This window comes from Triticum urartu, chromosome 7 (genome assembly GCF_003073215.2).
Source record: "Triticum urartu cultivar G1812 chromosome 7, Tu2.1, whole genome shotgun sequence".
Taxonomy (NCBI): Eukaryota; Viridiplantae; Streptophyta; class Magnoliopsida; order Poales; family Poaceae; genus Triticum; species Triticum urartu.
This window is the reverse complement of record NC_053028.1, coordinates 583,851,667-583,870,008: the sequence shown is the minus strand read 5'-3', so window position 1 is coordinate 583,870,008 and position 18,342 is coordinate 583,851,667.

The window sequence follows — 18,342 nt, the reverse complement described above, 5'->3', positions numbered from 1 at the left end:
CCTTCACAAAAAAACCTCCTTTTGGGCACTCGAAAAATGGAAAATGGTTTTTTCGTCCAAAGAAAATGAAAACTTCCTTAAGCAACATTGTTTGCCATTCCAATATGCACCCTTGTGCACAATATGATATCATTTGAACAAACTATGCCATGAATGTGGCCATAAGATTGATCATTTGGCTTGAAAGCCATTGATCTCCACACGTGATAGCTCGTTTCTGAGAACACTTTTTTAAAATAATTGCCGTATTACAAGTTTGTTATTTTTCCTGGGAACTTGGCAAAATATAATGACACAATGCGAAGGTTTCCCAATTTTTTGATTTTTTTTGAATTTTTTATGCCCGTTTCAAAATGCGGTCAAAACGGCGGGAATGACCGTTCCTAGCTAGTGGTTAAATCTTGGAATTTTTTTGGTGTTTCTATGATTAAATAGGTACTTATGTACCTAGAAATGATTTTTGGAAAAAATAAATAGCAAAATATGAGGCAGCTGTAGTTCAAATTTGACCCGCTTCCAACTGAATCGGCAGAAATTTGTCTTTTTCATGAGAGGTGGATCAAAACTTTTTACACACAACCATTTTGTCAATTGTGCATTAAATATGGCCTAGTATTTTAGGAAATTGATTTGGTCCAATTTTACAACAAATATTTGGTAGGTTCTTCACAAAAAAAACCATTTTTACCATAAGAAAATGATTAAAAATATCTAGAAAGATAAAAAATGCATGCAAATCGGTGATCATCCATAAAAATGGGGTCTAACTTGAGTGAAAAATTTAGTTGTGCCGTTTTTCAAAATATTTTGATAGTTGCTTCACAAAATTCCCCTATTTTTAGTACTTAGAAACTATTTTAAATCACTGATCTTCCGAACCAATCAGGGCTCTTCCCACGGATCGATGACATGGCGTCCATCCATCCATCCATCCATCTCTCCATCCCACATCCATCCATCCATCCATCTACAGAAAAAAAAAGAAAAAAAAAGAAAAAGAGACACCCCACGCACCCCCAACCCTAGATCAAACCCCTCCCCCCATCGCACCCCTCCTCCCTCCTCCCAATCTCCTCGCCGCCGCCGCCACCTCCTCCTCCCCGTCCCCGGCCCCTCCCGATCCACCTCCTCCTCGTCGTCTCCCACCCACCGCCGACCTCGTCGTCCTCCTCACCAACACCGACCTCGTCCCTCCCTCCCCTACCCTAGCGCTGCGCCCTCCCCGCCAGCCCCTCTGCAATCACACCAACCCCATAGGCACAGATCCGGTGTCTCCGACCTTGATTTCACTTCCCATCCCCCTTCCCCACGCTCCCCTCGAGCTCCAGATCCCCGGTCGCGATGACCCCTTTCTCAGATTCCTCCGGGAACCCTATCCCCTCAGATCCGCCCGCCGCCATGTCATGGTCGAGTTCTACGCGCCCTGGTGCGGCCACTGCCGCGCGCTCGCGCCTCACTGCAGGGGATCACGACCTGGCCGGATCCGCACCCACCGAAGCGTCCTACCTGATGCGGTGGCCTTCTCTCTCTCGACGACGCCGACCAATTAAGGCCGGTTCTTCCTCGACCTCCACGATGCGCATCTCCTCTCCGGCTGGCCATGGTGGGTGAGCGTGAATCCCTCCCTTGTCTTTGTATGTTTCTTCATCTGATTCCTCCTGTCTGCCTGCGTGTGTGTGATTTGTTTTGTGTCCGATCTGATCTGTAGAAGCTGCTCTGCTCAAGGTGGTGCACAAGGAAGCCCTCATGGCGGCTGCTGCAGTTGGACGTCCTCCTCCAACCCACCCCCTATCTGACGAACTTGGTGAGCTCTACCCAGCCCCCCTGATTGATTTGATTTGATTTGCACATGAACGCTAGCGATTCTTCTTCTTCTTCTGGACACAAATTGGTCATGTTATGCTGTTGCAGGAGGACGCCGGGCCATGGAGCAGCCCTTCCTTGTGTCAACATGCTGTTTGCATATTTCCCTTCTCTTTTTCTGAATGATTGATTCATTGATGCAGAAAATTATCCATCTTCTCACCATGTGTGTTGATTCACACTAGTCATGTAAACTGCACATTTACACTGTAACTCCGCTGTAGAACTGTAAATATACTAGTGCATTCAACCGATTCACTACTGTAAATTACAAATGAGGTTCACAAACTTACACTCATTTATAGTGGTATAATCTACAGTTCTTACAGTGGTTATATGCAGCAGTTTTTTTTCATAATTTTCAAGATGTACTCATGTTAATCACATTGCAATTTTTGTTCTACTGTTCATCTACTTTGTTCTCATGTATACATACTACTGCCTGCCATCATGTGCCACCATATGTTCTAAGTAAGACTAGCAGACTATTAGTGGCTTGTGTACCAATTTTCTCGTGCCCATGGTTGGCGTGCGCTGGGGTAAACACAGGACCACGCACTAGTAACTGCACAACTCTGAAATGCTTCCTAATGATTACTCATCTTTGTTACACCATGCATGCACCTACAGCTACAGGGATCTGTACTGCTTACTGAATGAATGAATGATGTGCATCTTTCTTCAGTTTGATTGGGAAATGCCCCCCTTTCCTGTGCTTAGATATGCCCACTAAGCCACCAGTATGTTTTAGTTACAGCTTAATATTGTCAATCGTCTGACTTTTTGACTATTAATTGTCAATGATGTGATTACCCCTCTGAAAAAGCATGTCCTTTACTGTTAGTGACCAGCAGTGATTATATTTCTGAATTGTTGTAGAGGTGACTGAATTTCTTCTATGCATGCAAGGTTGAACTGTCATTTGTTAGTACTGAGATCATAAGCCATGTTCTAGATTAACCCTGTATCAGATGCCAAGTCTGGACTGCAGGTTTCCATTTCGATGTCTTGTCTCCTAGCAGTATGCCTTGTTACCTCACCCTCTGAAGAAAACATGTCCTTAACTGCTAGTGTCCAGGATTACTATGTTTCTGTATTGCTATAGAGGTGACTGAATTTGTTCCGTAGACGCAAGTATGGACTTCTAGGAATGATTGTGTGTACCATTATCACATGCCTTGTTTTTGATTAGCAAAACATCGTTGACTTGGAACAAGGGTTGGTACTGGTTACTGAATGATGTGCGTTTTTTCTTTAGTTGATAAAAATGCCACCCTTTTTGTGCATAAATACATCTGCCCACCAAGTCACCAAACATGTTGCAAGGCTTAATATTGCTAATGATGTGACTTTCTGAATATTGATTGTCCATCTCACCCATGCTTAATATTGATTATTGCCAATGATGTGATCACCCCTCTGGAAAAAAGCATGTCCTTTACTGCTACTGACCAGCAGTGATTGTGTTTCTGTAATCCTTTTATGTCTTGTGTACTAGTGCTAAAATCTTACAGCAAAATACATCTTTCTTTTGAATAACAATATATGAGATTAGCAAGAAATTATACGGTTTGAATTTTGGCGTTGACCTTGTTCTCAATTCTTTTGTAGACTGCTTTCAATGGGGGAAGAAGCTTAGAGAACTTCAATTAAATAGAAGAATTATCCATGATTTCATTACTTTGAAGGTGATTGAGTTGGTGTTCTATACCAGTTCCTTATTTACTTTGATGGTTCTTGATACGTGAACTGTTTCATAGGGCATAGTTGTTGGGGAACGTAGCACAAATTCAAAATTTTCCTACGTGTCACCAAGATCTATCTATGGAGTCATCTAGCAACGAGGGAGGAGTGGATCTACATACCCTTGTAGATCGCGCGCGGAAGCGTTCAAGAGAACGGGGTTGATGGAGTCGTACTCGTCGTGATCCAAATCACCGATGATCCTAGCGCCGAACGGACGGCACCTCCGCGTTCAACACACGTACGGAGCAGCAACGTCTCCTCCTTCTTGATCCAGCAAGGGGGGAGGAGAGGTTGATGGAGATCCAGCAGCACGACGGCGTGGTGGTGGAAGTAGCGGGATTCCAACAGGGCTTCGCCAAGCGCTGTGGGAGGAGGGAGATGTGTCATGGGAGGAGAGGGAGGCGCCAGGGCTTAGGTGGTGCTGCCCTCCCTCCCCCACACTATATATAGGGCCAAGGGAGAGGGTGGGGGCACAGCCTTGGCCCTTCCTCCAAGGAAGGGTGCGGCCAGGGAGGAGTCCATCCTCCCCAAGGCACCTAGGAGGTGCCTTCCCCTTTAGGACTCTTCCTTTCCCTTATCTCTTGGCGCATGGGCCTCTTGGGGCTGGTGTCCTTGGCCCATATAGGCCAAGGCGCACACCCCTACAACCCATGTGGCCCCCTGGGGCAGGTGGACCCCCTTGGTGGACCCCCGGACCCCTTTCGGCACTCCCAATACAATACCGATAATGCGCGAAACTTTTCCGGCGACCAAAACAAGACTTCCCATATATAAATCTTTACCTCCGGACCATTCTGGAACTCCTCGTGACATCCGGGATCTCATCCGGGACTCCGAACAACTTTCGGGTTACCACATACTAATATCTCTATCACCCTAGCGTCACCGAACCTTAAGTGTGTAGACCCTACGGGTTCGGGAGACAGGCAGACATGACCGAGATGACTCTCTGGTCAATAACAAACAGCGGGATCTGGATACCCATGTTGGCTCCCACATGTTCCACGATGATCTCATCGGATGAACCACGATATCAAGGACTTAATCAATCCCGTATACAATTCCCTTTGTCTAGCGGTACGATACTTGCCCGAGATTCGATCGTCGGTATCCCGATACCTTGTTCAATCTCGTTACCGGCAAGTCTCTTTACTCGTTTCGTAACACATCATCCCGTGATCAACTCCTTGATCACATTGTGCACATTATGATGATGTCCTACCGAGTGGGCCCAGAGATACCTCTTCGTTTACACGGAGTGACAAATCCCAGTCTCGATTCGTGCCAACCCAACAGACACTTTCGGAGATACCTGTAGTGTACCTTTATAGCCACCCAGTTACGTTGTGACGTTTGGCACACCCAAAGCACTCCTATGGTATCCGGGAGTTGCACAATCTCATGGTCTAAGGAAATGATACTTGACATTAGAAAAGCTTTAGCATACGAACTACATGATCTTGTGCTAGGCTTAGGATTGGGTCGTTGTCCATCACATCATTCTCCTAATGATGTGATCCCGTTATCAATGACATCCAATGTCCATGGTCAGGAAACCGTAACCATCTATTGATCAACGAGCTAGTCAACTAGAGGCTTACTAGGGACATGGTGTTGTCTATGTATCCACACATGTATCTGAGTTTCCTATCAATACAATTCTAGCATGGATAATAAACGATTATCATGAACAAGGAAATATAATAATAACTAATTTATTATTGCCTCTAGGGCATATTTCCAACAGTCTCCCACTTGCACTAGAGTCAATAATCCAGTTCACATCGATATGTGATTAACACTCAAGGTCACATCCCCATGTGACTAACACCCAAAGAGTTTACTAGAGTCAATAATCTAGTTCACATTACCATGTGATTAATACTTGATGAGTTCTGGGTTTGATCATGTTATGCTTGTGAGAGATGTTATAGTCAACGGATCTGAACCTTTTAGATCCGTGTGTGCTTTACAAATCTCTATGTCATCTCCTAGATGCAGCTACCACGTTCTATTTGGAGCTATTCCAAACAACTGTTCTACTATACGAATACAGTTTACTACTCAGAATAATCTGGATTAGTGTCAAATTTTGCATCGGCGTAACCCTTTACGACGAACTCTTTTACCACCTCCATAATCGAGAAAATTCCTTAGTCCACTCGTTACTAAGGATAACTTTAACCGCTGTCCTATGATCCATTCTTGGATCACTCTTGTAACCCTTGACTGACTCATGGCAAGGCACACTTCAGGTGCGGTACACAGCATAGCATACTGTAGAGAGCCTATGATAAAAGCATAGGGGACGACCTTCGTCCTTCCTCTTTCTTCTGCCGTGGTCGAGCTTTAAGTCTTAACTTCATACCTTACAACTCAGGCAAGAACTCCTTCTTTGACTGATCCATCTTGAACACCTTCAAGATCATGTCAAGGTATGTGCTCATTTGAAAGTACCATTAAGCGTTTTGATCTATCCTTATAGATCTTGATGCTCAATGTTCAAGTAGCTTAATCCAGGCTTTCCATTGAAAAACACTTTCCAAATAACCCTATATGCTTTCCAGAAATTCTACGTCATTTCTGATCAACAATATGTCAACAACATATATTTATCAGAAATTCTATAGTGCTCCCACTCACTTCTTTGGAAATACAAGTTTCTCATAAACTTTGTATACACCCAAAATCTTTGATCATCTCATCAAAGCATACATTCCAACTCCGAAATGCTTACTCCAGTCCTTAGAAGGATTGCTGGAGCTTTGCATACTTATTAGCATCTTTCAGGATTAACAAAACCTTCCGGTTGTATCACATACAACCTTTACTCAAAAATCGTCGAGGAAACAATGGTTTTTGGCATCCTATCTGCAAGATTTCACAAATAATGCAGTAATTGCTAATATAATTCCAACAGACTCTTAGCATCGCTACGAGTGAGAAAGTCTCATCGCAGTCAGCTCCTTGAACTTGTCGGAAAGCATCTTAACGACAAGTCGAGCTTTCTTAATGGTGATACCTACCATCATTGTCCGTCTTCCTTTTAAAATACATATGTACCTAACAGCCTTACGACCATCAAGTAGTTCTCCCAAAGTCTACACTTTGTTTTCATATATGGATCCTCTCTCGGATTATATGGCCTCGAGCCATTTTGGAATCCAGGCCCACCGTCGCTTCTCCATAGCTCGTAGGTTCATTGTTGTCTAGCAACATGACTTCCAAGACAGGATTACGTACCACTCTGAAGTAGTACGCATCCTTGTCATCCCACGAGGTTTGGTAGTGACTTGATCTGAAGTTTCATGATCACTATCATAAGCTTCCACTTCAATTGGTGTAGGTGCCACAAGAACAACTCCTGTGCCCTGCCACACACTAGTTGAAGAGACAGTTCAATAACCTCATCAAGTCTCCACCATCCTCCCACTCAATTCTTTTGAGAGAAACTTTTCCTTGAGAAAGGACCCGATTCTAGAAACAATCCCTTATTGCTTTCGGATCTGAGACAGGAGGTATACCCAACTGTTTTGGGTGTCCTATGAAGATGCATTTATCCGCTTTGGGTTCGAGCTTATCAGCCTGAAACTTTTTCGCATAAGCGTCGCAGCCCCAAACTTCTAAGAAATGACAGCTTAGGTTTCTATAAACCATAGTTCATATGGTGTCATCTCATCGGAATTACGTGGTGCCCTATTTAAAGTGAATGTGGTTGTCTTTAATGCCTAACCCATAAACTATCATGGTAATTCGATAAGAGACATCATGGTATGCATCATATCCAATAGGGTGCAGTTATGATGTTCGGACACACCATCACACTATGGTGTTCCAGGATGTATTAGTTGTGAAACAATTTCCACAATGTCTTAATTCTGTGCCAAACTCGTAATTCAGATATTCATCTCTATGATCATATCATAGATATTTTATCCTCTTGTCACGACGATCTTTCAACTTCACCCTGAAATTACTTGAACCTTTCAATAATTCAGACTCGTGATTCATCAAGTAAATATACTCAACATCTACTCAAATCATCTGTGAAGTAAGAACATAACGATATCCACTACACGCCTCAGCACTCATTGGACTGCACACATCAAAATGTATTACTTCCAACAAGTTGCTTTCTAGTTTCATTTTACTGAAAATGAGGCTTTCAGTCATCTTGCCCATGTGGTATGATTTGCATGTCTCAAGTGATTCAAAATCAAGTGAGTCAAAACGGTCCATTTGCATGGAGTTTCTTCATGCATATACACCAATAGACATGGTTCGCATGTCTCAAACTTTTCAAAAAATGAGTGAGTCCAAAGATCCATCAACATGGAGCCTCTTCATGCGTTTTATACCGATATGACTTAAGTGGCAGTGCCACAAGTAGGTGGTACTATCATTACTATCTTATATCTTTTGGCATGAACATGTGTATCACTATGATCGAGATTCAATGAACCATTCATTTTAGGTGCAAGACCATTGAAGGTATTATTCAAATAAACAGAGTAACCATTATTCTCCTTAAATGAATAGCCGTATTGCGATAGACATAATCCAATCATGTCTATGCTCAACGCAAACACCAATCTCGATGGTAGAGGGAGCGTGCGATGCTTGATCATATCAACATTGGAAACACTTCCAACACATATCGTCAGCTCACCTTTAGCTAGTCTCCGTTTATTCCGTAGCTTTTATTTCGAGTTACTAACACTTAGCAACCGAACCGGTATCTAATACCCTGGTGCTACTAGGAGTACTAGTAAAGTACACATCAACACAATGTATATCCAATATACTTCTATCGACCTTGCCAGCCTTCTCATCTACCAAGTATCTAGGGTAATTCTGCTCTAGTGGCTGTTCCCCTTATTACAGAAGCACTTAGTCTCGGGTTTGGGTTCAACCTTGGGTTTCTTCACTAGAGCAGCAGCTGAATTGCCATTTCATGAAGTATCCCTTCTTGCCCTTGCCCTTCTTGAAACTAGTGGTTTCACCAACCATCAACAATTGATGCTCCTTCTTGATTTCTACTTTTGTGGTGTCAAACATCGTGAATATCTCAAGGATCATCATATATGTCCCTGATATATCATAGTTCATCACGAAGCTCTAGCAGCTTGGTGGTAATGACTTCGGAGAAACATCACTATCTCATCTGGAAGATCAACTCCCACTCGATTCAAATGATTGTTGTACTTAGACAATCTGAGAACAAGCTCAACAATTGAGCTTTTCTCCCTTAGTTGCAGGCTAAGAAAATCGTCGGAGGTCTTATACCTCTTGACGTGGGCACGAGCCTGAAATCCCAATTTCAGTCCTTGGAACATCTCATATGTTCTGCGATGTTTCAAAAACGTCTTTGGTGCCTCAATTCTAAACCATTTAGCATTACGCACTGAACTATCATGTAGTCATCAAAACGTGTATGTCAGATGTTCGCAACATCCACAGACGACGTTCGAGGTTCAGCACACTGAGCGGTGCATTAAGGACATAAGCCTTCTATGAAGCAATGAGGACAATCCTCAGTTTACGTACCTAGTCCGCATAATTGCTACTATCAACTTTCAACTAAATTTTCTCTAGGAACATATCTAAACAGTAGAACAGAAACGTGAGCTACGACATAATTTGCGAAGACCTTTTGACTATGTTCAGGATAATTAAGTTCATCTTATGAACTCCCACTCAGATAGACATCCCTCTAGTCATCTAAGTGATTACATGATCCGAGTCAACTAGGCCGTGTCCGATCATCACGTGAGACGGACTAGTCAACATCGGTGAACATCTTCATGTTGATCGTATCTTCTATATGACTCATGCTCGACCTTTCAGTCTCTTGTGTTCCGAGGCCATGTCTGTACATGCTAGGCTCGTCAAGTTAACCTAAGTGTTTCGCATGTGTTCCGAGGCCATGTCTGTACATGCTAGGCTCGTCAACACCCGTTGTATTCGAACGTAAGAATCTATCACACTCGATCATCACGTGGTGCTTCGAAACGACAAACTTTTGCAACGGTGCACAGTTAGGGGGAACACCTTCTTGAAATTTTAGTGAGGGGTCATCTTATTTACTACCGTCGTTCTAAGCAAATAAGATGTATAAACAAGATAAACATCACATGCAATCAACTAGTGACATGATATGGCCAATATCATATTGCTCCTTTTGATCTCCATCTTCGGGGCTCCATGATCATCATCGTCACCGGCATGACACCATGATCTCCATCATCGTGTCTTCTTGAAGTTGTCTCGTCATCTATTACTTCTACTACTATGGCTAACGCTTTAGCAATACACTAAAGTAATTACATGACATTTATGTTGACACGCAGGTCATAAATAAATTAAGACAACTCCTATGGCTCCTGCCGGTTGTCATACTCATCGACATGCAAGTCGTGATTCCTATTACAAGAACATGATCAATCTCATACATCACATATATCATTCATCACATCCTTTTGGCCATATCACATCACATAGCATACCCTACAAAAACAAGTTAGACGTCCTCTAATTGTTGTTTGCATGTTTTACGTGGCTGCTATGGGTTTCTAGCAAGAACGTTTCTTACCTACGCAAAGACCACAACGTGATATGCCAATTGCTATTTACCCTTCATAAGGACCCTTTTCATCGAATCCGATCCGACTAAAGTGGGAGAGACAGACACCCGCCAGCCACCTTATGCAACTAGTGCATGTCAGTCGGTGGAACCGGTCTCACGTAAGCGTACGTGTAAGGTTGGTCCGGGACGCTTCATCCCACAATGCCACCGAATCAAGATTGGACTAGTAACGGTAAGCATATTGAACAAAATCAACGCCCACAACTACTTTGTGTTCTACTCGTGCATAGAATCTACGCAATAGACCTAGCTCATGATGCCACTGTTGGGGAACGTAGCATAAATTCAAAATTTTCCTACGTGTCACCAAGATCTATCTATGGAGTCATCTAGCAACGAGGGAGGAGTGGATCTACATACCCTTGTAGATCGTGCGCGGAAGTGCTCAAGAGAACGGGGTTGATGGAGTCATACTCGTCGTGATCCAAATCACCGATGATCCTAGCGCCGAACGGACGGCACCTCCGCGTTCAACACACGTACGGAGCAGCGACGGCGTGGTGGTGGAAGTAGCGGGATTCCAACAGGGCTTTGCCAAGCGCTGTGGGAGGAGGGAGATGTGTCATGGGAGGGAGAGGGAGGCGCCAGGGCTTAGGTGGTGCTGCCCTCCCTTCCCCCCACTATATATAGGGCCAAGGGAGAGGGGGGGCGCAGCCTTGGCCCTTCCTCCAAGGAAGGGTGCAGCCAAGGAGGAGTCCATCCTCCCCAAGGCACCTAGGAGGTGCCTTCCCCCTTTAGGACTCTTCCTTTCCCTTATCTCTTGGCGCATGGGCCTCTTGGGTCTGGTGTCCTTGGCCCATATAGGCCAAGGCGCACACCCCTACAGCCCATGTGGCCCCCCGGGGCAGGTGGACCCCCTTGGTGGACCCCCGGACCCCTTTCGGCACTCCCGGTACAATACCGATAATGCGCGAAACTTTTCCGGCGACCAAAACAAGACTTCCCATATATAAATCTTTACCTCCGGACCATTCCGGAACTCCTCGTGACGTCCGGGATCTCATCCGGGACTCCGAACAACTTTTGGGTTACCGCATACTAATATCTCTATAACCCTAGCGTCACCGAACCTTAAGTGTGTAGACCCTACGGGTTCGGGAGATAGGCAGACATGACCAAGATGACTCTCTGGTCAATAACCAACAGCGGGATCTGGATACCCATGTTGGCTCCCACATGTTCCACGATGATCTCATCGGATGAACCACGATGTCAAGGACTTAATCAATCCCGTATACAATTCCCTTTGTCTAGCGGTACGATACTTGCCCGAGATTCGATCGTCGGTATCCCGATACCTTGTTCAATCTCGTTACCGGCAAGTCTCTTTACTCGTTTCGTAACACATCATCCCGTGATCAACTCCTTGATCACATTGTGCACATTATGATGATGTCCTACCGAGTGGGCCCAGAGATACCTCTCCGTTTACACGGAGTGACAAATCCCAGTCTCGATTCGTGCCAACCCAACAGACACTTTCGGAGATACCTGTAGTGTACCTTTATAGCCACCTAGTTACGTTGTGACGTTTGGCACACCCAAAGCACTCCTACGGTATTCGGGAGTTGCACAATCTCATGGTCTAAGGAAATGATACTTGACATTAGAAAAGCTTTAGCATACGAACTACATGATCTTGTGCTAGGCTTAGGATTGGGTCTTTGTCCATCACATCATTCTCCTAATGATGTGATCCCGTTATCAATGACATCCAATGTCCATGGTCAGGAAACCGTAACCATCTATTGATCAACGAGCTAGTCAACTAGAGGCTTACTAGGGACATGGTGTTGTCTATGTATCCACACATGTATCTGAGTTTCCTATCAATACAATTCTAGCATGGATAATAAACGATTATCATGAACAAGGAAATATAATAATAACTAATTTATTATTGCCTCTAGGGCATATTTCCAACAATAGTTGTCCATGTTGCATTCTAATCCCTTATTTGAGTTGATGCTTCCTGATTATCCATGTTGCATGTGAATGTGTTGAGTAGATAGAATTGGAGTGAGCAGATCACTATAGGACTAAGGAAAAATCAAAAAGTATGTGTAGGAAAATATCATCGTTCTTGCTCACTTTGCAAAAATGACGAGTACTAGAAATTGTCCCCTTTCACTAATATTTGCTGTTTGCTGATGGTTATACGTCTTTTGCTTGATCTATTATGATTCATGCACACAGGTTGGCTAGAAATAGCCCTGGTTATAGATATTTTTATTATTTTATACATTAATGTATGCTGTTATTATTTGTATGTGTGATGCTTTCAGCCTGTTTTACTGTTTCCTCCTCGATTGATCTATTCATGTAATGTTCTGTTCTTGTAGGAAGGCAAGTTGTCGCACCTGGAGAACTTGCCCATCAGAGGGAGCAATGAAGACATTGTTAGGACAGTACCATATGTGCTCCTACATGTTGAACAATGTTATGTAGTAGTGAGATAAGGCAAATTATGTAGACATTGTTAGGACAGTACCAGATGTACCAAATCTGCGTGTTGAACAATTCCTGTGTAATGAAATTTTGTATTCCCTGTGTACATGTTGCTTTAATGCCAGATTGTGAAAATTACTCAATTGCCATGATAGTATTGGGCCTGAATTGGCCATGACCCAGAAATAAACGTGGCACAAACGTGGTCTGGGGTGAAAAGGCCATGGCCCAAACAATATTTTTCTGGAAGAACAAAAACTAATAAGAAATGCATTATAAGAGGCCATGGCCCAGAAATAAAAAGGCTAAAATTTGGGCTTGGCCCATGTAGTCAGCCAAATTAATACGGAAAAAATATACAGTAAAAAGGCCGAATTGTTGGGCTAGGCCCATGTAGAAAACTGAATTGGACCGGGCTGAATCTTATGCCACATCAGATTGCCACGCTGGATGCCAACGTGGCCTGGGGAGGTTGCTAGTGACCAAAACGCCACAGTGGACATATTTTGGTCATAAACGTCTTCGACCATTCCAGAAGAAAGGTCGCTATAGTCAGTTTATGACGGCCAGCTTTTGACCTCATGTTTTTGGTCACAAAAAGGTCACAAATGGAAATTTGTGACCATTCAGTGACCAATAGTGGTGGTCACAAGTTGACATATTTCTTGTAGTGTAACTCTCAGATAGAGCTCACGAGGTTCTTCATCTTCTTTCATTGCAAACTCATCGGCTTCATCTTGCACCACTTCATAGTTGGAACGTTGAATGCTTGCGCTTCCTCGATAAAGGGAAACCACCTTGTGCCAAGCATCTTTGGCTAGGGAGTAGGGCCGGAGATGAGGGAGGTCTTCGGGAAGGATTGCTTCTTGGATGATGAAGAGAACATTCTCATTGAATTGATGGTCCACGACTTCTCTAGGAGAGAAGTTGCTCGGGTCATGTGGATAGAAACCTTCTTCAATGATTCTCCAAAGGTTAATGTTCACATGATTTAAATGACGCTTAAAATGATAAACCCAAGAATCAAAATCCTCCTTTTTATCAATCTTAGGAGGTGGACCGGCATGATTCAAATGAGTAGAAGGAATCGGTCCACCATAAACGGGAGGAGGTTGCACATGGGTAAAGATGTCGGTGCCATTCTTACCACTAGACGAGGGGGCTTTCTCACTAGTAGCTTCCCCCTTATCGGGGTTAGCATCCGTCCCTGTGTTGGCGGGATCACCCACTTTCACGGGTGCGGTGGAAAGTTTAAGCCCTTCTAGGAATTCCTTAAACATGTCCTTGACCTCGGTCGTCATGGAGGTTTTCAATGTGTCCAATGCCACATTGAATTCCTCACGTGAGATCGAGTTACCCCCATCTCTCGTAGACGATATCGGATTCGCACCGGAGTGCTCTCCCACATCGTCTACAACATCAACCATACTCTTCGGACGGTAAAGTCTTTAAAAAGAAACCTGGCTCTAATACCAATTGAAAGGATCGATATAGTTGACTAGAGGGGGGTGAATAGGCAACTAACAATTTTTAGCTTTTCTTAACCAAATTAAACTTTGCATCAAAGTAAGTTGTCTAGATATGCAACTAGGTGGACAACCTATATGATGCAATCAACACAAGCACACGAGCAAGCAATGATAGAAGCACAAATAAGCTTGCACAAGTAAAGGGATAAGATAACCAAGAGTGGAGCCGGTGGAGACGAGGATGTGTTACCGAAGTTCCTTCCTTTTGAGGGGAAGTACGTCTCCGTTAGAGCGGTGTGGAGGCACAATGCTCCCCAAGAAGCCACTAGGGCCACCGTATTCTCCTCACGCCCTCACACAATGCGAGATGCCGTGATTCCACTATTGGTGCCCTTGAAGGCGGCAACCGAACCTTTACAAACAAGGTTGGGGCAATCTCCACAACTTAATTGGAGGCTCCCAACGACACCACGAAGCTTCACCATAATGGAATATGGCTCCGCGGTGCTCAAACACCCAAGAGTAACAAGATCCGCAAGGGATAAGTGGGGGGAATCGAATATCTCTTGGTGGAAGTGTAGATTGGGCCCTTGTCACCCAATCCCGAGCAAATCAACAAGTTTGATTGGCTAGGGAGAGAGATCGGGCGAAAATGGAGCTTAGAGCAACAATGGAGCTTAGAGGTGGAAGAGGTAGTCAACTAGAGGTAGGAGACGCCCCTTATATAGTCTAAGAAAAGATCCAACTGTTATCCACTTAGACCAGCCTGCGACACGCGGTACTACCGCTCCAGGGGCGCGGTACTACCGCACGGCCACGCGGTACTACCGTGGGGAACCACGGTACTACCGCGGCAGCTGCAGAGACTATACCATAGGCAGAACTACCGCTAGCGCGGTACTATCGCACCCACCTGCGGTACTACCGCGAGGCAGGTTAGGTAAGGTCTGGAAATGGCACGGATGAATAAAATTACATCCGTGCCTACTTCCGTGGTAAAAGAGACGATGCAAATATCCGTCACGGTACTACCGTCCATAGGGCGCGGTACTACCGTGCGGGTGCGGATGTAAAAAAAGTACGTCCTCCCCTACTACCGTGAAGCCACGGCACTAGGCCAGGGAACCACGGTAGTACAGCTCAGAGGGAGCGGTACTTCCGTGGGACCCACTGGTACTACCGCCCTAGGCGTGCGATACTACCGTGCGGGCACGGACGTAAAAAATTACATCCGCGCCTACTACCGCGGTACAGCGGTACTTAGCCTAGCCGCCACGGTACTATGACTCCGAGGGAGCGGTACTACCGTGGGCTCCCGCGGTACTACCGCGCGTTGGCACAGTACTACCGCGTGTGCCTGCGGTACTACCGCTCCAGGGAGCAGTACTACCGCAAGCTCAGCAACAGTAGACAGACATTCACATAGAGGATAGACGGGGAGAGCTCCAAGGTGCAAGAGAAAGGAGGAGACAATGAAGAAGACGTGTACGTGATGATTCCTCCCAAACCTTTCCGACGCGGACCCCCTCTTAATAGTACGGCTTTCCTACGACTCAAATCCACCAAAAGAAACGTAAAACAATGCCGTATTCAATAGTCTCGAGGGGCACCGAATCTTCTCGTGCCTAGTGATGAAGCGTCTGAGAAACTCAAGGCACACGATTAGTCCGCAAATGCATTGTCATCAATCACCAAAACACCTAAGGGATAAGTATGCCCACTCATCAATGGAAATTCTCATGGTTTTGAGAGACTCATTGATATCATGCTTAGGAGGAATAGATCACAGTTTTAAAGAATCAACATCAAGAGAAATTCTATCAACGTTCCTAGCCAATTCATCAATTTTAAGCAATTTTTCTTCAAGCAAGGCATTGAAACTCTTTTGCGAATTCATAAATTCTTTAACACTAGTCTCAAATTCAGAGGGCATCTTATTAAAATTTCCATAAGAATTGTTGTAGGAATTACCATAATTATTAGAAGAATTGCTAGGATAAGGCCTAGGATTAAAGTTTCCTCTATACGCGTTGTTACCAAAATTATTCCTACCAAAAAAATTCACATCCATAGATTCATTATTATTCTCAATCAAAGTAGACAAAAGCATATCATTAGGATCAGAAGAAAAAATCTTAGTAGCAAATAATTTCATAAGTTCATCCATCTTTCCACTCAAAACATTAATTTCTTCTACCGCATGCACTTTTTTATTAGTAGATCTTTCAGTGTGCCATTGAGAATAATTAACCATAATATTATCTAGAAGTTTAGTAGCTTCTCCTAAAGTGATTTCCATAAAAGTGCCTCCCGTGGCCGAATCTAAAAGATTTCTAGAAGCAAAATTCAATCCGGCATAAAAAAATTGTATAATCATCCACAAATTCAAACCATGAGTAGGGCAATTACGTATCATTAATTTCATCCTCTCCCAAGCTTGTGCAACATGTTCATGATCAAGTTGCTTAAAATTCATAATATCGTTTCTAAGAGAGATGATCTTAGCGGGAGGAAAATACTTAGAGATAAAAGCATCTTTGCACTTATTCCAAGAATCAATACTATTTTTAGGCAAAGACGAAAACCAAGCTTTAGCACGATCTCTAAGAGAAAAAGGAAATAGCTTCAATTTAACAATATCATTGTCAACATCTTTCTTCTTTTGCATATCACACAAATCAACGAAGCTATCTAGATGAGTAGCGGCAACTTCACTAGGAAGGTCGGCGAATTGATATTTCATGACAAGATTCAACAAAGCAGCATTGATTTCACAAGATTCAGTATCGGTAAGAGGAGCAATCGGAGTGCTAAGGAAATCATCATTGTTGGTATTGCTAAAGTCACATAATTTGGTATTATCTTGAGCCATCGTGACAAACAAGCAATCCAACACACGAGCAAACAAGAAACGGGCAAAAGGAGGCAAACAGAAAAGAGAGGGCGAATAAAACAGCAAGGGTGAAGTGGGGGAGAGGAAAACGAGAGGCAAATGGCAAATAATGCAATGCGGGAGATAAGGGTTTGTGATGGGTACTTGGTATGTTGACTTTTGCATAGACCTCCCCGGCAACGGCGCCAGAAATCCTTCTTGCTACCTCTTGAGCACTGCGTTGGTTTTCCCTTGAAGAGGAAAGGGTGATGCAGCAAAGTAGCGTAAGTATTTTCCTCAGTTTTTGAGAACCAAGGTATCAATCCAGTAGGAGGCTACGCGCAAGTCCCTCGCACCTACACAAACAAATAAATCCTCGCAACCAACACGATAAGGGTTTGTCAATCCCTACACGGTCACTTACGAGAGTGAGATCTGATAGATATGATAAGATAATATTTTTGGTATTTGTATGATAAAGATGCAAAGTAAAATAAAAGCAACAGAAATAACTAAGTGTTGAAAGATTAATATGATGGAAAATAGACCCGGGGGCCATAGGTTTCACTAGTGGCTTCTCTCAAGAGCATAAGTATTTTACGGTGGGTGAACAAATTACTGTTGAGCAATTGACAGAATTGAGCATAGTTATGAGAATATCTAGGTATGATCATGTATATAGGCATCACGTCCGAGACAAGTAGACCGACTCCTGCCTGCATCTACTACTATTACTCCACACATCGACCGCTATCCAACATGCATCTAGAGTATTAAGTTCATAAGAACAGAGTAACACTTTAAGCAAGATGACATGATGTAGAGGGATAAATTCATGCAATATGGTAAAACCCCATCTTGTTATCCTCGATGGCAACAATACAATACGTGCCTTGCTGCCCCTACTGTCACTGGGAAAGGACACCGCAAGATTGAACCCAAAGCTAAGCACTTCTCCCATTGCAAGAAAGATCAATCTAGTAGGCCAAACCAAACTGATAATTCGAAGAGACTTGCAAAGATAACCAATCATACATAAAAGAATTCAGAGAAGATTCAAATATTGTTCATTCATAAACTTGATCATAAACCCACAATTCATCGGTCTCAACAAACACACCACAAAAGAAGATTACATCGAATAGATCTCCACGAGAGAGGGGGAGAACATTGTATTGAGATCCAAAAAGAGAGAAGAAGCCATCTAGCTAATAACTATGGACCCGAAGGTCTGAGGTAAACTACTCACACTTCATCGGAGAGGCTATGGTGTTGATGTATAAGCCCTCCGTGATTGA